Source organism: Bubalus kerabau, chromosome 2, assembly GCF_029407905.1.
Source record: "Bubalus kerabau isolate K-KA32 ecotype Philippines breed swamp buffalo chromosome 2, PCC_UOA_SB_1v2, whole genome shotgun sequence".
NCBI lineage: Eukaryota > Metazoa > Chordata > Mammalia > Artiodactyla > Bovidae > Bubalus > Bubalus kerabau.
In genome coordinates, this window is record NC_073625.1 from 157,163,056 (window position 1) to 157,181,349 (window position 18,294).

Genomic DNA, 18,294 nt, shown 5'->3' on the forward strand with positions numbered 1-18,294 from the left:
GCTACTTTGGGTGTGTGTAGCCTCAGCCACCTGCATCCCCCATGTCTCAAGATAACATGGACACATTCAAAGAATTCTTTCTTTAAAGAAGGTCATCTTTGGAGTTGAGATTGGATGCAGGATGAGGCTCCCTCTCTCATTCGCTCCCCTGCCCTTGGTTCAGCTGGTTGAGCAAAGAAGCCATCAGCACATGGGGGGAAATCCAATGTTGGTTTTCTTCTCTCACAGTAGCAAATTATGAGGCCCTCTGGATCCCTCACAGTGGGGATGGATGTGGTAGTGGGAGGGAGAAATATTTGTCAAGACTGTCAGGAGTCACTGAGATGATGTGGATTTCATAGGGTATGTGGATATGTGTGTATCTGTGTGTGTGTATAAATGTGTGTCTTCACAACCCAGTGCCATCCCCCGAGACCTGAAATGAAGCTGGAATCATCCATGCCTCTGAATACCAGTATCTCCAAAGAGCTTAGGAATGTCATGGTTTCCTGCTACTCAGACCTGTGATGTGAAATGCTTCAGCTTCTGACCCTTGGCAGTTCTAATGCTCCCATTGTTCTTTTTGGCCCGGAACTGACCCTTACATGCATTCAGCAAACACTCATTGCGCTGGGCAGGGAAGAGGCATCAAGGAAGAAAATCCAGATATCAAAGTTTGGCCTTTAAAAAATAGAATTAATTACTGGATTCAAATTCTCCACAAAAACTGAGGGCACAATATTCCCTTTCAAAGATGGTCCTTTTATTTTTAGACTTTACAATGTATAAACATCAAATATACATCCATAAGGGTGTGGTGCTGACTGCTGCTTAGGGGAAAACACAAAAAAGAGGACACGGGATTTCCCCATTTTCGTTTTTGTAACCTTTTATCACCTTTTAGTGACTCCTCTCCCCAGATGTCCCTGCTTTTAGGACATTCTCTCCCAATGCAGGAAAAAATGAAGCTGCATAATAAATTAACTCAAAGGGAAAAAAATTAGGAATGTGTTATAACGTTTTATGGCACCCAAAAGCAATACATCTTTAAAAGACAACCTCTAAAGAGGAGATAGGGTTTCCCAGGTGGCTCAGTGGTAAAGAATCTGCCTGCAATGCAGGAGACCCGGGTTCGGTTCTTGGGTCAGAAAGATCTCCTGGAGAAGGGAGTGGCAACCCACTCTAGTATTCTTCCTGGAGAATTCCATGAACAGAGGAGCCTGGCAGGCTACAGTCCATGAGGTCGCAAGAGTCAGACACAACTTAGAGACTAAACAACAGCAACAGCAAAGAGGAGACACTTTGGAGAAACAAGTTTCCCGTTTTTATGTCTGTTTTGTTTTTGGCAAGGGGGAATCCAAGAGCCTCAAATCAAGGAAAATGGGAGAATTTTCTAAATTCTCCTTCCAGGAGAATCACTTCATTGACTACGTTAAAGCCTTCAACTGGGTGAATCACAAGCTGTGGAAAATTCTTAAAGAGATGGGAATACCAGACTACATTACCTGCCTTCTGAGAAAACTGTATGCAGGTCAAGGAGCAACAGTTAGAACTGAACATGGAACAACAACCTGATTCAAAATTGGGAAGGGAGAAGTCAAGGCTGTTTATTATCACTCTGCTTATTTAACTTACATGCAAAGTACATCATGTGAAATGCCAGCCTGGATGAGTTACAAGCTGGAATCAAGGTTGCTGGGAGAAATATCTACAGCCTCAGATATGCGGATGATACCACTTGAATGGCAGAAAGTGAAGAGGAATTAAAGAGCCTCTCCAAAAGGGTAAAAGAGGAGAGTGAAAAACCTGGCTTAAAATTCAGCATTCAAAAAACTAGGGTCATGGCATTTAGTCACATCACTTCATGGCAAATAGATGGGGAAAAAATGGAAGCAGTGACAGATTTAATTTTCTTGGGCTCCCAAATCACTGCAGATGATGACCGCGTCCATGGAAGTAAAACATGCTTGTTCCTTGGAAGAAAAGCTGTGACAAATCGAGACAGCATATTAAAAAACAGAGACATCACTTTGCCGGCAAAAGTCCATCTAGTCAAAGCTATGGTTTTTCCAGTAATCATGTCCCAATGGGAGAGTTGAACCATAAAGAAGGCTGAATGCGGAAGAATTGATGCTTTCAAATTGTGGTGCTGGAGAAGACTCTTTAGGGTCCCTTGGACTGCAAGGAGATCAAACTAGTAAATCCTAAAGGAAATCAGTCCTGAATATTCATTGGAAGGACTGATACTGAAACTCTAATACTGTGGCCACCTGATATGAAGAACTGACTCATTGGAAAAGACTCTGATGCTGGGAAAGATTGAAGGCAGGAGGAGAAGAGGACGACAGAGGACAAGATGTTTGGATGACATCACTGACTCGATGGGTATGAGTCTGAGCAAGCTCCAAGAGGAGATAGTGAAGGACAGGGAAGCCTGGCATGCTTCAGTCCATGGGGTCATAAAGAGTTGGACATGATTTAGTGACTGAACAACAGTTAGGAGAATTGCCTGAGGCTGTTTATTGTCACCCTGTTTATTTAATTTATATGCAGAGTACATCATGAGAAACGCTGGGCTGGAAGAAACACAAGCTGGAATCAAGATTGCCGGGAGAAATATCAATAACCTCAGATACGCAGATGACACCACCCTTATGGCAGAAAGTGAAGAGGAACTCAAAAGCCTCTTGATGAAAGTGAAAGAGGAGAGTGAAAAAGTTGGCTTAAAACTCAACATTCAGAAAACAAAGATCATGGCGTGTGGTCCCATCACTTCATGGGAAATAGATGGGGAAACAGTAGAAACAGTGTCAGACTTTATTTTTTGGGCTCCAAAATCACTGCAGATGGTGACTCCAGCCATGAAATTAAAAGACGCTTACTCCTTGGAAGGAAAGTTATGACCAACCTAGATAGCATATTGAAAAGCAGAGACATTACTTTGCCAACAAAGATCCATACAGACAAGGCTATGGTTTTTCCAGTGGTCATGTATGGATGTGAGAGTTGGACTGTGAAGAAAGCTGAGTGCTGAAGAATTGATGCTTTTGAAGTGTGGTGTTGGAGAAGACTCTTGAGAGTCCCTTGGAGTGCAAGGAGATCCAACCAGTCCATTCTGAAGGAGATCAGCCCTGGGATTTCTTTGGAAGGAATGATGCTAAAGCTGAGACTCCAGTCTTTTGGCCACCTCATGCAAAGAGTTGACTCATTGGAAAAGACTCTGATGCTGGGAGGAATTGGGGGCAGGAGGAGAAGGGGGGACGACAGAGGATGAGATGGCTGGATGGCATCGCTGACTTGATGGACATGAGTCTGAGTGAACTCCGGGAGTTGGTGATGGACAGGGAGACCTGGCGTGCTGTGATTCATGGGGTCGCAAAGAGTCAGACAGGACTGAGCAACTGAACTAAACTGAAACCTACATAGCTTCCCCCTGCATTACTCCTGACTGTGGGAATCACCAGTGTAGGGAATCATGCCCTCTGCACCCAGACAAAGCTGAAGGTGCGTGGAGTTGTGGAAAATTCTGCTTCTTTAGGAAAGATAGGTCTGTGTTTCATTGTTGACTCTGTTACTTGACAAGTGACTTGAGGTAATCATTTAGCCTCTGTGAGTCTCACCTATAAATTGGATTAGTTATCCTGTTTTTTCAAGGTTGTTGTGAGGCTTGGAAATCACACATGCAAAGCTTTGGCACATAGAAGATCCTTAGATCCAAGGCTGAGTGTTCGTTAATGACCATGCTTAACAGTTCTTTGGTAAGATTTTGTACGTCAGTTGTCTTTGTTATCATTTCGAATGGGTGTTCAGAGTCTATTTAAAAAATTTATTTAACTTCTTTCAAACACGTGTAAAAGGATAGAAAATAGTATAATAGCTCTCCCTGTGAGTATTACCTGGCTTATGTAAGGATCAACATATTGCCTTGTCTTTCTGTAATTCTGTTCCGTTTTTTCAATGATAAGAACTGTTACACTTCCTGTGGTAACCTATGCTTGGTATTTTTAAAACATTCTGACAGCTGATGCTACCTTCTAGGGAAGACAAAAAAAGCAACATAGAAAAACCTAGTGTTAAGTCAGCCCCCTAATGACAGATAAGCACAGTGACTCTCTTTTTGACTCTATAGAATTCATCATCTCAACTGCCCCCTGAGTCTACGAGATATGTCCACAGACAAGCTGACTGCCTGCACCATAGTCCACACTGTCGGTAGCATTAGCTCCACCTGAGACAGATGTGTTTCCAAAACACACAGAGGGATTTGCTGGCCTGAGCATAGCAAGAGTGTGATAACTGAAAAAAAAAAAACGTAAAGTGGGATCATGCCCACCCATCCCTCCGGTTAGACTGCGTGTTTTGTGCAGAAAACTATGTCTAGGTAGCTCCTCCTCGGGGTAAAGAAAGAAAGAGCTATGCGCCTGAAGAAACCCCGGGCCTGGTAAGCTGGGAGGAGGGTCTGCTCTTTCAGGGTGAAGCCATTCATGACAGACCCAGGGATGTGCGTACTTTGTTTACCAAGGTGCTCAAGGTTTGGCACCTGTCAGTAGTTTCTATGGCTCAGCATTCTTGAATCGACAGTCTGATGTACTAATACCCACCCATGAGAACTCATAGCTCCTAATGTTTATTTATTCAAAAGTTAACCATTGAATGGAAAACAGACCAGCCTATAAAGACTCTACCCCAAACAAACAAAATACAAATAGAAAAACAAACAGCGCTGTTCAGAGCTCAGCTCTGTTGACTGCTCAGTGTAGAAATCAGAATTAGGCATCATCTAGTTTTTTCAGTAAGTCCAGGGCAGAAGACAACTCCCAGGGTGTCAGCCGTGGTCTGAAGTCACCAGAATCTGGAACTAATGAAGAAAGGGTGCAAAGATTCAAGGTAAAGGCAGCCGTGCGTTTGGTTTGGTTGTTTTGTTCTGGCCCTGCTCACCTCAGGAACACGTGAGGTCAGACACCTGACCCTAAGAAGGCTGCAAAGCATCTGATCCTACTGCACGTCTGCCTGGTCTTCTAGAAGGAAGGGCTTTCCCATGGCGGAAGCTGGCTTACTGTGAAGCTTACCAGAGCTCACGTTCCAGAGGGGTCACTAGCCTGCCTGCCGACTCCCTCCCATAAACAATGCCCTTTGACTACAAAGTGGTGAGACTTACCTCAGGAGCCAGACTTGGAAGTATATCTCGTTACTGTTTGGTTGCACTGGGTAGGGGACCCACTTGGAACACCTCAGAGGACAGAGAGGCCAAAAGGTGTCACTTTTTACCTAAAGCACTAAAACCTGTTAATCATGGTTAAGAATGGGGGTGGGGGGGAAGGGAGGACAGGAAGGAGAGGAGGAGGGAGGACAGGAAGTTCCTTTTAAATTGTGGGAGAGTCCTGGGGAGATGGTCCCTTAGTGATGCCACATCTTGCTCTGACAATCTTCAAGCTCGTTATGTCCTTTTTTTTTTTTAATTGAGGTATAGTTAGTGTATAATATTATATAAGTTACAGGTGTATAACATATCGATTCACAATTTTTAAAGGGTATACTTCATTTATTGTTATCATAAAGTATTGGCTATATTTCTTGTGCTGTACAATAAATCCTTGTAGTTTATTTTTTTATGCTGCTTCAAATTATGTTTTATTCAGTTAGGACACCAGTTCAAAACAATGCAGAAATAAAATGGACCATTTTCTTTTTTTGAGAGGGGATAATATTTTATAGTTATTATAAAATATTGACTATATTCCCTGTGTTGTACAATATATCCCCATAGCTTATTTATTTTATACACAATAGTTTGTATATGTTAATCCCCTATCCCTATCTTGTCCTTCCCCTCTTCCTTCTCCCCAAACTGATAACCACCAGTTTGTTCTCTATATCTGAGTCTGTTTCTTTTTTGTTATATTTACTAGTTTTTTATTTTTATGTTCCACATATAAGTTAATTTCATACAGTATTTGTCCTTCTCTAACTGATTTCACTTAGCATCATATCCAAGTCCATCCATGTTGTTTTAAGTGGCAAATTTTCATTCTTTTTATGGTTGAATAGTATTCTGTTGTATATGTAGGTCACATCTTTATCCATTTACCTGTTGATAGACACTTAGGTTGCTCCCATATCTTGGCAAATGTAAGTAATGCTGCTATGAACATTGAGGTTCATGTATCTTTTCAAATTAGTGTTTTTGTTTGGATATATACCCATGAGTAGAATATTTGGGTCATATGGTAGTTCTATTTTTAGCTTTTTTTTTTTTTGAGAAACCTCTATACTATTTCCCAAAGTGACTGTACCAGTCTACTTTCCCATCAGTAGTGTACAAGGGTTCCCTTTTCTCTGCATCCTCACCAACATTTGTTATTTGTATTCTTTTGTTGATGGCCACTCTGATAGGAGTAAGGTGATGGCACATTGTGGTTTTTATGTCTTAATTTCACAGGAAGTTTACCTTTGCATTTTTCATTACTATTACAGCAACGTGGCTTTCTGTCACACTGTTTTAAAGTTGCTTTATTCATCTTATCACAATATTTGTTATTTCCCCAAGTGAAGAAAAACTTTGGACAAAGTGGGAGATAGCAATTTAACCATTAACGGCCACCCATCCCCCATCTCCGTCAGCAATCACAGGGCCAAACACAATGTGTCTTCCACGCCCTACTTAACATAGCAGACATCATCAGACATCACCATATCACAGAATTTGTTGGGGGTAATTCAGGTAATTGCAACTTCCACCTGAAGTATCTGGACAAATGCCCATAGCCAGTGGCTACCCATGGCTTCTTGGAAAATAAATGCCTGCCAGGGGTAACATTTTGTTTTATCCTGTGTGTAAGAAACTCAGCAGTTCTGGGAACTATTTGTCCACATTTAGTAGGTCATTCCTCCCTTGAAGGGATTTGAATAAGGAGCCAGAGGAAAGGGCTCTTTCTTTCACAAAGCCCGCCCGAATATCTCTCTCCTGGGCCACCTGGCCCTCCTCAGCCCTGTGCTTTTGTTCAGCTGGAGTTGACATAGGTTAATTACACGGTCCTGTGTTTACACGTGAAACTTCTAAAAGGCAGGCAGCAAGTGAGCTGCGTGAAGGCAAGTTGTAAATCTCATTTACTTGTCCTTCCATCTTTCCAATCTCCGACTGGTGGGAAAAATTCACACACATCCCTAGAATGCAGGTAAACAGCATCATCCCCTCTGTGTCAGTGAAGAAATGGGGACATGGTGGAACTTTCTGATTCAGGGTCCTTGTATGGTCAGGCCATTCAAGATGGCTATCCTCTTGTCCTCTCTATCCCCAGCTCAACCTGCTTCTCTCACATGACTACCCAGTTCTCTTAATTATAGGGCATAAGTAGTTCCTGGTAACTGAGCCCACCTGATATTAATTCCCCCAGAAGATCTCGCCAGATGAAGATGGCAGCCACATCCTGCTCACTGTCGTCTGCCACACTAGGCGGGGTGTCTCTCCAGGACTCTGAGTGAGGCTCCCGCTGTTTGATAAGCCACTGGCATCTCTGTCTCTGTTCTGGGCTTGTTCTTCAGTCTCTGGGCTGGATGACTACAAGGCTTGTAGCCGTGCAGGGTGCAGTCCAACAGCTGCACAGCAAGCACTGCCAGCCACAGACCGAGCAGCACTCATGGGGTGAGGCTCCTGGGCCTCCGCTCCCACTCTGGGCAGCTCTGCCTCTGAACAGCATGTACTCCCAGGGTGGCTCAAAATTTTACAAAGGGAAGAAACATGAGACAATGCACATTTTAAAAATGCAGCACTGATTGAGTGCTCAGAACCTCAGCTTGTCAAAGCCTCCAGCTCTGTATTGGAATTATTGAGGGCCAGGCTTTTGGTGGAATATATAAACTGAAAGCTTTACAAAGGCAGGGAATGTTGATGTTTTCTTGGCTGTTGTATGGCCAGTGCCTAGACCTGCTCCTGACTCATGGTAGGGGCTCAGTAAATACTAGATGAAGGATGAGGAATCTGGGCTGTGTTCTGTTAGCCTCAATGCTGACAGTTGGGCCTTGGCTGGCTTGTGTCTTTGTGAGTCCTGTACCTCCTAGAGTGGTGGTATTAGGAGTATGGCCTTCGGGTGGGGCCCTCATGTTTTTGTCTCTTTCTTCTCTTTCTGGCACAGTAAGAACATGACCATTCACAAATCAGGAAGAGTCTTCACCAGAGTCAAGCCAAACTGGCACTCTGATCTTGACTTCCAGCCCCCAGAACGGTGAGAAAATAAGTTTGTTTTTTAAGTCAGGGATCCCCAACCTCCAGAATCTAATGCCTGATGATCTGAGGTAGAGCTGATGTAATAATTATAGAAACAAAGTGCACAATGAATGTAATGCTCTTGAATCATCCCCCATCGCCCATCCATAGAAAAATTGTCTTCCGTGAAACAGGTCCCTGGTGCCCAAAACATGGCAGACCGTTGGTTTAGGCGACTGAGTATCCTGTATTGGTGACCCCAGCTGACCAAGGTAATAACCCCATATGGGCTTTTCTCATACAAACTTGATGCAGGGTTAGACTATAGTCATAGCTGCCCTGGAAACCCATCCACAGGTCCTTGACAGAACAGTTCTGTAGAGGATTTAAAAACTACAGAGAAAGCCTCATCCGTAATCTTGTGCCGTCACCTCTGCACAACTGAGTGGAGACACCGGTTCTTATTTGGTATTCATTCAAAGGGGAGGACTTAAGCTGGGCTTGGCAAGATGAGCCTTTCTAAGGGGCAGCTTTCTTAATTAGAGGGCATTTGGTTTCAGAAAGATTCAGTGGATCATATGAGTGGGAATCATAACCTCACTCCTCATTCCACATGCCAGGAAGTGTGTCTTTCTCTCCACCTTTTCCCCTTAGGCAATTTAAGTCACTTGTGGGAAAATTCTTACTTCCTGGACAGAAAATCTAAGGCAGGCAGACAGATGTTTGACAACCGGTATGGAAATATATTGGAGAATCTTAACTGGGACAGGATTTTAGCGTTACCTTTTTCCAAAAGCGTGTATATTTCTTAAACATAAATATACCCTTCATTTTTCTTTGAAGGATATTTTACAAAAGGTCTGAAAAATATATGGAAAGGAGTTATCTAGAATCCTTCAGATCAACTTGGGTCCCTACATCTTTTTTAAAAAAATTAATTTTGACTTTTGGGTCTCTCTTGCTGTGCAGGCTTTCTCGAGTCACAGTGGGCAGGGGCTACCCTTAGTTGCGGTGCACAGGCGGCCTCTCTTATTGCAGAGCACGGGCTCTAGAGCGTGTGGAATTTAATAGTTGTGGTGCATGGGCTTAGTTGCTCCACGGCATGTAGGATCTTCACAGATCTGGGATTAAACCCATGTCCCCTGCATTGGCCGGTGAATTCTTTACCACTGAGTCACCAGGGAAACCCCTGTGAAAGGCTGCCAGGAATGAATTCCCTGGAGGTGGTATGTCTGGTGGGGAGGAAGTAGAGAGCTGACAACTGAGGCTGTCTTTGGACAGATGGCCCTGCAATGGCTGCTTTCTCCAGGGTCTTCAGATATGGAGAACTAGGCCCGGGGGGTGACTTCAGGACTACTCTTTGGGGGTGCATGGGGGACTTGCAGCTGGAGGTGGGGGTCAGCTGGGAGACTTATTCTAGAAACTGTGCTTTTGTAACACTTTAAGCTTGAGAAAACACTCAGTCTGTTTAAAGAATTGGCAAAGGTGACTAACGAGGATTAAAGGGTCTAAACCCCAGAAGCCTCCCCCTTGACTTGGCACTGGCTCCTGAAAGCCTATATGCAATTGCTATATAAGGAACTGAGTTAGCAGGCTTCTCTAAGAATTCTGGAAAATGTACTTTCTTTAGCAATGAAGATGAACCTACTTCCTGCATTAAGACTGAGAAATCTTTTCCAATGGGAAAATTCACATGGCATTGCCCTATATATCCCAGAATATATAACGTCCAGAAAGCTCAAATGACATTTTCATGTGTTCCTGGTGCCAAGCCAGTTAATGGGCGGCAAGAAATGTTCATACCAACAGTCATTACTCAAGTTTCCCACACGGCTGAATCTAATTAATTAGGCCTAGCTGAGGCTGCCAGCCACACCCGGGACCCAGTGCATAACCCTTAGAGGATTTAGAAACACCCCTTCGACAAACAGTCATTTATTACCACCTGTATTCAGTGAATCACCTCCACAACAGATACCGCCAGACAGAACTTCCTCAAAACAGGGTACTTTATGAACTGAAAGTCCAAAACTGCTGCTTTATTTTTCATGAAGAAGATCTCTCTAGGCTCTTAATAGAGCAATGGTGCTTGATGTTCTTCAAGCCACTTTACAAATGTTTGAAAAGTGATTGACACTTTGACACATAGTTTGCTTAAAATGAAGGATAATGCGATTTATTTTTGTTCAGGCCCAAATCAAAGAATTGGATGGTCTCTACCAGCCCAATTTGTTTTCCTCAAAATTGTAGGGGCTTTGTTTTCTCTCTGAGGCCTGTAAAATATTCTCAAAATGGGTTAAAAACTCCTCTAAGCAGCACCCACCACCCCCTCTCTTGTTTGAGGGCTCCGGAAAGTTATCCCAGAGCATATGTGCATCTTTTGTACCAGAGGTATCTTTGAAGCCAGGGCTTCATTCAACACATGCACACTGAGTGCCAGTTTTATGCCAGATTCTGTTCAAAGCACTGGGTCATTGTGCTTCCTGCCCTCCCAAGGCTTACCTTCTAGTAGGCGGTGGCAGGGTAGAGGGAGATAAAAAAGAAGCAAGGTAATTCTCTGATAGTTACAAATGATGGTGATACACAAAGGATAATGCAGGGATTCCCAGCCTCGGGGATCCAATGCCTGATGATCTGAGGTGGAGCTGATTCAACAATAGTAGAAATAAAAGTGCACAGTAAATGAAATGCACTTGAATCATCCTGAAACTATCCCCCGCAACCCCGGTCTTTGGAAAAATTATCTTCCATGAAACCGGTCCCTGGTGCCAAAAAGGTTGGGGACCAAGGGAATGGGCTAGAGTGTGCCTGAGGATGTGTGTGTTGGGTGGTCAGGGAAGTTTTGGAGGGAATAACATTTGAGTGAAGACGTGAATGACAATATTATGTCAGTTGTATCGTGTTCTGATATTCTCTGTATTTAAAGCAATTCCACAAATACAAACTCAAATAGAGCAGAGATTAGGAAAGCATTGCTCTTTCATACTTTTTTCTTTTTTGAGTTGAGGGAGGTAGGCAAGGAGTGCTGGTAAATTGGTTCAGTCTCTAAGGTCAAAATTGCAATATCTACTAAAATTAAAAATGCATTATTTGAAATTCCCTGATGGTCCAGTGGTTAGTACTTGGCACTTTCACTGCCAGGGCCTGGGTTCAATCCCTTCAAGGGGAACTAAGATCCTGCAAGCTGTAATATGAGGCTTAAAAAAAAAAATTATCCTTTGGACCCAACAACCCTACTTGTAGAAATTTATTCTGTAGAAACAATGGCATATATGCAGGAAGGTGTGTGTGTGTGTATACATATGGATGTAAACATATGGATGTTACAGTATAGTTTGTAATAGCAAAAGACTGTGAACAGCCCGAAAGTTCATCACTAGGGGATTGGCTAAATAAATTATGAAACATTCATATAAGAGAACACTTTGTTGTCATTAATAATAAGGTTGAGCTTCAAGATAAATTTAAGGTAGGGAAAAACATTCAAGAATTATGTTTACTATGCTATAATCTTTAAAATATATATATAGAGAGAGACATTATATTTGGAAGGGTATATAAGAAACTCATAAAATTTTGCCTCAGCAGGGGTTAGGGGAGAATTAGGGAAATGCTATATATTCTTTTGTAACTTCAGTATTTTTCACCTTGTGTATGTCTTAGCTATTTGATAAATGTGTTGAAAATAGAGCATTGCAGTATAATTATATATAATCTTCACACAAAGATCTTTTCATGTGTACTCACACATCACAGTTCTGGCTGGAAAGAATTTTAAATGTTGAAAGTGGAAAAGCTCTAACATCAGTGTGTAATCGTCTCCTTGGCTGGCTCGATGTGTGGGCATTTCTCAATCAGGCTTGGATATGGCTTCAGTGAGAGTGAGTTTAGGACATGTTGTAGGAAAGGCATTTTCTCTTAGAATGGGCCTCCTTTTTTGGAAGACAGTGCACTCATTTCTAATCCATTTGAAGATTTGAACAACTGAGCTGACCAGTGTTCAGAAGAAGAACTGGAAAAGATTTTTCTTGAAAAATACCTTCTAATGCATATACAATATTATAATCTTCTAAGTTATAAGAGGCCTGGCTTTCTAAGAATGAACTTGTTCCAGCAGGAACAAGTTTTTTTCTGAGCTCTCACAGCTATTGCATGTTCTGGTCCATTTATAATTATGGCCTGATAAGAGTCTTAAGCTACTAGTAAAATTTTTAAGAAATATGATGGAAATCAAATGTCTTCAGATGCTGTGTTCAGAACATAGTCTGTATGGTTTCCTACATCACTGTGCCAGGGAGGACAGCAAATAATACTTATAACCTCTATTCTTAATGGTAATAAAATCTGCCCCATGTTAAATAAATAATATATGCATATAAAAGTTTTATTGAAAAAATTTGCCATTGATAATCTGCAATAGCCATGGAAATGACATTCAGTATCTATTTTTAAAATGCATTAAATATGTATCTAGTAGAAGCATGAGGAATTAATTTGCTTGTAGGTGGAATTTCCATCAGCTGCAAGGTGGCTGTGAGAAGCCAAGCCAAGGCAGAGCCTGGGGAATTAGCAGAATGGCCTGAGGTTTGAGTCCCAGTGGGGCTGCAGAAAGGAGAAATGGCTCATTAGGAAAAAAAATAAAAACTATGGTAACACTCCAGGGAACAGCTGCATGTGAAGCTGAGTCAGAGCACAGCCTGACCAAGGAGGGGCACAAGGGACAGAAAGGGTTCACCTTCAACACGTGGCAGCAGCTTTGAATGCTCCATTCAAGAAGAGAATGCCATCCATTCTTGACAGAGGTTCCCCGCTCCTGGAAGCTAGCACAGCACTGATGAAAGGTGTGTTGGAACCTTGGGCTCCCAGGCTGTTAGGCTTGCACTGCCGCCTGAGCCCCAGAGGAGGAGGCCAGAGTAAATATCCCTGAAGGCCTTTCCAGGTGGCAGTCTGTTATCTATTAAAAAGTGGGTCACTGGCGAGGACTGGGCCCACTCCAGATCAGGGTACCCTGTCCTCATGATCAGGTTTCAGGGCAGGCTTTGGTGGCCCTTGCAAACACACATTTTCTTGTATTCTTGGAGGAGGAAAGGAAAGAGTTATGGTGTGGGCACTGGCTAGTGGATGTGGAGAGAGAGAAACCTAAGAAATAGAATAATTCAGACAAAACTCTAGAAATCAAGACTAAGATTGGTTGACTCCAAGAGGGGCTGCTCATACAGGCAGTAAATGTTTGCAAGTCCTGTGGAGATCAGGGAGAGTGAATAATCTGGGTTTCGACTTATATTTTCCACCTTCTATTTTTGAGATTCCTCTTTAGATTCACAACCCTGAGTCACATGACTTCATGAAGCATATTATGTCACTAAGGTCAAGGTCTTCAGTATTAATGACAGACTCATGTCTTCATTTGTCTTAGAATCATAGAAGGTTGAGTCGAGACCTGACTCAGTCATTTGATAGGTAAGGAAACCGAAGACTATAATGGCTGGGTAACTTGGATGAAACTATCAGAAAAGCTGGCACTAGAGTTTTGCTTTTCTCCTCCAAGCTGAATACTTTGCTACTTGTAAAGTAACATTAATTTCCTACTTTCACATTCTACCCACACTTCTGTTCACTCCATTTCAAACTGGTCCATTTCCCTATCCCAAAGAGAATGAATATGTTGATTCAGCAGGAGTTTTTAGAGAGCTGAGCTGAGAGAGCACACAAACCTATAGATAAGGCTCACTAAGATTAGCATGACTGGAAGAGTCTTAATTGACAAATAATGTCCAGGCTTAACAATGCTTGAGATATATAAAATGACACCAGCTCAAACACATGAAATACAGAAGACAGCATTAGCCTTTATTTTCAGGGGAAGCCACACCTTGGTTGAGGACCACACGTCATCAGCTGGCTGGCGTTTTGACACGGTCTGGGACTCTGCCTTTAATCATTGTAGGTAATATTCACGTGGTGCCAAGTGAAAAGGGATTGGGCATTTTCCAGTTCAGTAAATCTAAACAAACCACATAATTTGGCATAAAGTAGGTTGTGTTTTACCAGAATTTTCCAGTTCTGCAATCCATGTTGATCAAATCAACTAAATCATTGCCACTTTAACTATCTGTGAAAAAACCTGGCTCACGCTTACCTTGCATCTCCTCTTGTAGCACATCTCCTGATGATGGTGAAATATCCCTTTCTCCTGAGTCATTGTAGTTTCTTCCCTCCCTCCCTCAGTGAAGTGGTGCTGAGATGCACAGGGACACTTTGGAGACATAAACCGCCTTATATTTTTATGTGTCTTATTTTGAAAGGGAAAGTGTTAGTCGCTCAGTTGTGTTCAACTCTTTGTGACCCCACGGACTGTAGCCCGCCAGGCTCCTCTGTTCATGGAATTCTCCAGGCAAGAATACTGGCGTGGGTAGCTATTTCCTTCTCCAAGGGGATCCTTCCCAACCCGGGGATCAAACCCAGGTCTCCTACATTGGCAGGCGGGTTCTTACCATCTGAACCACCAGAGAAGTCTTGTTTTAGCTAATCTTACATTAACCTTATTCCTTAAAAAAGAGTTGAAAATTTTGTAGCTCTTCTTCTGTTACTTCTGTATTCACTCACTCGACAAATATTATTTATTGACTGTTCATGACACTTGGTTTCTTAAAAAAAAAGTTACTGAAGATACAAAGATACCATCACGGAGCTCCCAGTCTAGTCATAGAGACATACCTTTAATTAAATTACAACAAAAGAGTCTGGATAGTGATGAGAAAGTCTGTCCAAAGCCCAAGCCCTGTTTTGTTTCTTCTTCCACTGGTTCATCCATGGTCCTCGACCTTCGTCCTTGAAGGAAGCCACTACATTGCTTCCCCTGCTCCACCCACCATCTGAAAGATGGCTGGTGTTAGAGGCAGTAAACACCCGCTCCTTCACTTCACCTCCCCTTTTATTTCAGTGACCTGCTTTCACAGGCAGATGTGCTATAGTTCTGAATGAAGATCTCAAAAGTGGGGTATAAAAAATGATCAATAGAGATGAAAGACAAAAATTTGGAACATCTATTTACATTCATTTTAAGCTAAAACTGTTTAAGAAAAATCTTGTTTCCCCAGCCTTGAATTTTGACATAGGCTAATGGACAGGGAGGCCTGGCGTGCTGTGGTTCATGGGGTCGCAAAGAGTCGGACACGACTGAGCGACTGAACTGAACTCAGGCCTGTCTGTTGGATGGGCACACATCGTGTACTGTAGGCGTGGTACCCTCAGGAAAAAGTGAGAGGTTCCCAGAGCAGATGGAGACACTAGCACTCTTTTCCCTATTGGAGTAACATATGGCAGGTTATCTGTGCTTGGTTGAGTGGATTTAAGGATTACATCACCCTAAGTCTTGTATTGGCAAACTATAGCCACAACCAAATCCCAGCTGATACCTGTTTTTGTAAATAAAGTTTTATTTCCACAGCCATGCTCCTTGGTTTACTATCATCTTTTTAGTATTATCAACAGCTGAACTAAGTAGTTGCAAGAGACTATATGATCTGGAAAACCTAATATATTTGCTACCAAAGCTCTTGTAGAAAACATTTGCCAAACCCTGTCTAAATAGTTTTACTTTTATAAAATTTTACAAGTTGGGTGTGGAGGATTGTGACCATGAAAATCTTAGTCTCATATGTAGGTTCACTGGTTATCTTCTGACAAAAATGCTTAAAAGAATGGTAGCATTAAAAATGAGTTATAAATTTTTATTTTATGAAAACACTAATGTTTCAAAGTTGCTGACTTTTCTTTGGATGACAAATAGCTGACACTAGTGACCTAGAAGATATTTTTGAAAAAACACAAAGCAAGAAATTTTGTCTTTTCAAGTGAAATTGTCTTTTCACTTTTAAACATTGCATAAAAATATTTATATATTTCACAAGACATCTACTTTGGAGAGAACATTTTGAAAAAGAATATTTTGATGTGTTTCCATTTCATGTAATTCTATTTCTAAAAAAAAAATATATCACATAAAAATGTCCTCATGTACATTCTTAGAAACATTTTAAATTGAAAATATCCATTTAAAAGTCATCTAAATGAAGAGTTTCAATGGAATTTAAAGCTATACACTAAAAATATAAAATACAACACCTTTTTATTAGTTTGTAAGAATGACTGACATCTAGAAGTATGAATATTTATTAGCTGAATTTCAACAGAAAATTTTGTCTAAGGAGGTTAAAAATGAAAAAAATAGGTATTAAGGTTTAGTACCCCACATCTGACGCCAGGGGCAGCGGCCGGGAGGACCAACCCCGCATCCTAAGACCATGGCTGCACGGGCGCAGGAGGGCCTAGAGGAGCTATCCCATGTTGAAGGTCAGGAAGGGAAGTGGTGAGGAGATACCCCTCATCCAAAGTAAGGAGCAGCGGCTGCACTTTGCTGGAGTAGCCGTGAAGAGATACCCCATGCCCAAGGTAAGAGAAACCCAAGTAAGATGGTAGGTGTTGCGGGAGGGCATCAGAGGGCAGACACACTGAAACCATACTCACAGAAAACTAGTCAATCTAATCACACTAGGACCACAGCCTTGTCTAACTCAATGAAACTAAGCCATGCCCGTGGGGCAACCCAAGACAGGCGAGTCATGGTGGAGAGATCTGACAGAATGTGGTCTACTGGAGAAGGAAATGGCAAACCACTTCAGTATTCTTGCCTTGAGAACACCATGAACAGTACGAAAAGGCAAAATGATAGGATACTGAAAGAGGAACTCCCCAGGTCAGTAGGTGCCCAATATGCTACTGGAGATCAGTGGAGAAATAACTCCAGAAAGAATGAAGGGATGGAGCCAAAGCAAAAACAATACCCAGCTGTGGATGTGACTGGTGACAGAAGCAAGGTCTGATGCTGTAAAGAGCAATATTGCATAGGAACCTGGAATGTCAGGTCCATGAATCAAGGCAAATTGGAAGTGGTCAAACAAGAGATGGCAAGAGTGAATGTTGACATTCTAGGAATCAGCGAACTGAAATGGACTGGAAATGGGTGAATTTAACTCAGATGACCATTATATCTACTACTGCGGGCAGGAACCCCTCAGAAGAAATGGAGTAGCCATCATGGTCAACAAAAGAGTCCAAAATGCAGTACTTGGATGCAATGTCAAAAATGACAGAATGATCTCTGTTCGTTTCCAAGGCAAACCATTCAATATCACAGTAATCCAAGTCTATGCCCCAACCAGTAATGCTGAAGAAGCTGAAGTTGAACGGTTCTATGAAGACCTACAAGACCTTTTAGAACTAACACCCAAAAAAGATGTCCTTTTCATGATAGGGGACTGGAATGCAAAAGTAGAAGTCAAGAAACACCTGGAGTAACTCGCAAATTTGGCCTTGGAATACAGAACGAAGCAGGGCAAAGACTAATAGAGTTTTGCCAAGAAAATGCACGGATCATAACAAACACCCTCTTCCAACAACACAAGAGAAGACTCTACACATGGACATCACCAGATGGTCAACACTGAAATCAGATTGATTATATTCTTTGCAGCCAAAGATGGAGAAGCTCTATACAGTCAGCAAAAACAAGACCAGGAGCTGACTGTGGCTCAGATCATGAACTCCTTATTGCCAAATTCAGACTTAAACTGAAGAAAGTAGGGAAAACCACTAGACCATTCAGGTATGACCTAAATCAAATCCCTTATGATTATACAGTGGAAGTGAGAAATAGATTTAAGGGCCTGGATCTGATAGATAGAGTGCCTGATGAACTATGGAATGAGGTTCCTGACATTGTATAGGAGACAGGGATCAAGACCATCCCCGTGGAAAAGAAATGCAAAAAAGCAAAATGGCTGTCTGGGGAGGCCTTACAAATAGCTGTGAAAAGAAGCGAAGCAAAAAGCAAAGGAGAAAAGGAAAGATATAAGCATCTGAATGCAGAGTTCCAAAGAATAGCAAGAAGAGATAAGAAAGACTTCTTCAGCGATCAATGCAAAGAAATAGAGGAAAACAACAGAATGGGAAAGACTAGAGATCTCTTCAAGAAAATTAGAGATACCAAGGGAACATTTCATGCAAAGATGGGCTCAATAAAGGACAGAAATGGTATGGACCTAACAGAA

General features: G+C 42.1%; 1 long non-coding RNA gene across 1 annotated transcript; it reads left to right on the forward strand.

Moving 5' to 3' along the window:
• Positions 1 to 6,228: 6,228 nt before the first annotated feature.
• Positions 6,229 to 17,962, forward strand: LOC129643986 (uncharacterized). The gene is made up of 4 exons (XR_008710642.1): positions 6,229 to 7,621; positions 8,112 to 8,201; positions 8,377 to 8,454; positions 17,177 to 17,962. It is a non-coding gene; the product is annotated as an uncharacterized LOC129643986 (long non-coding RNA).
• Positions 17,963 to 18,294: the final 332 nt, after the last annotated feature.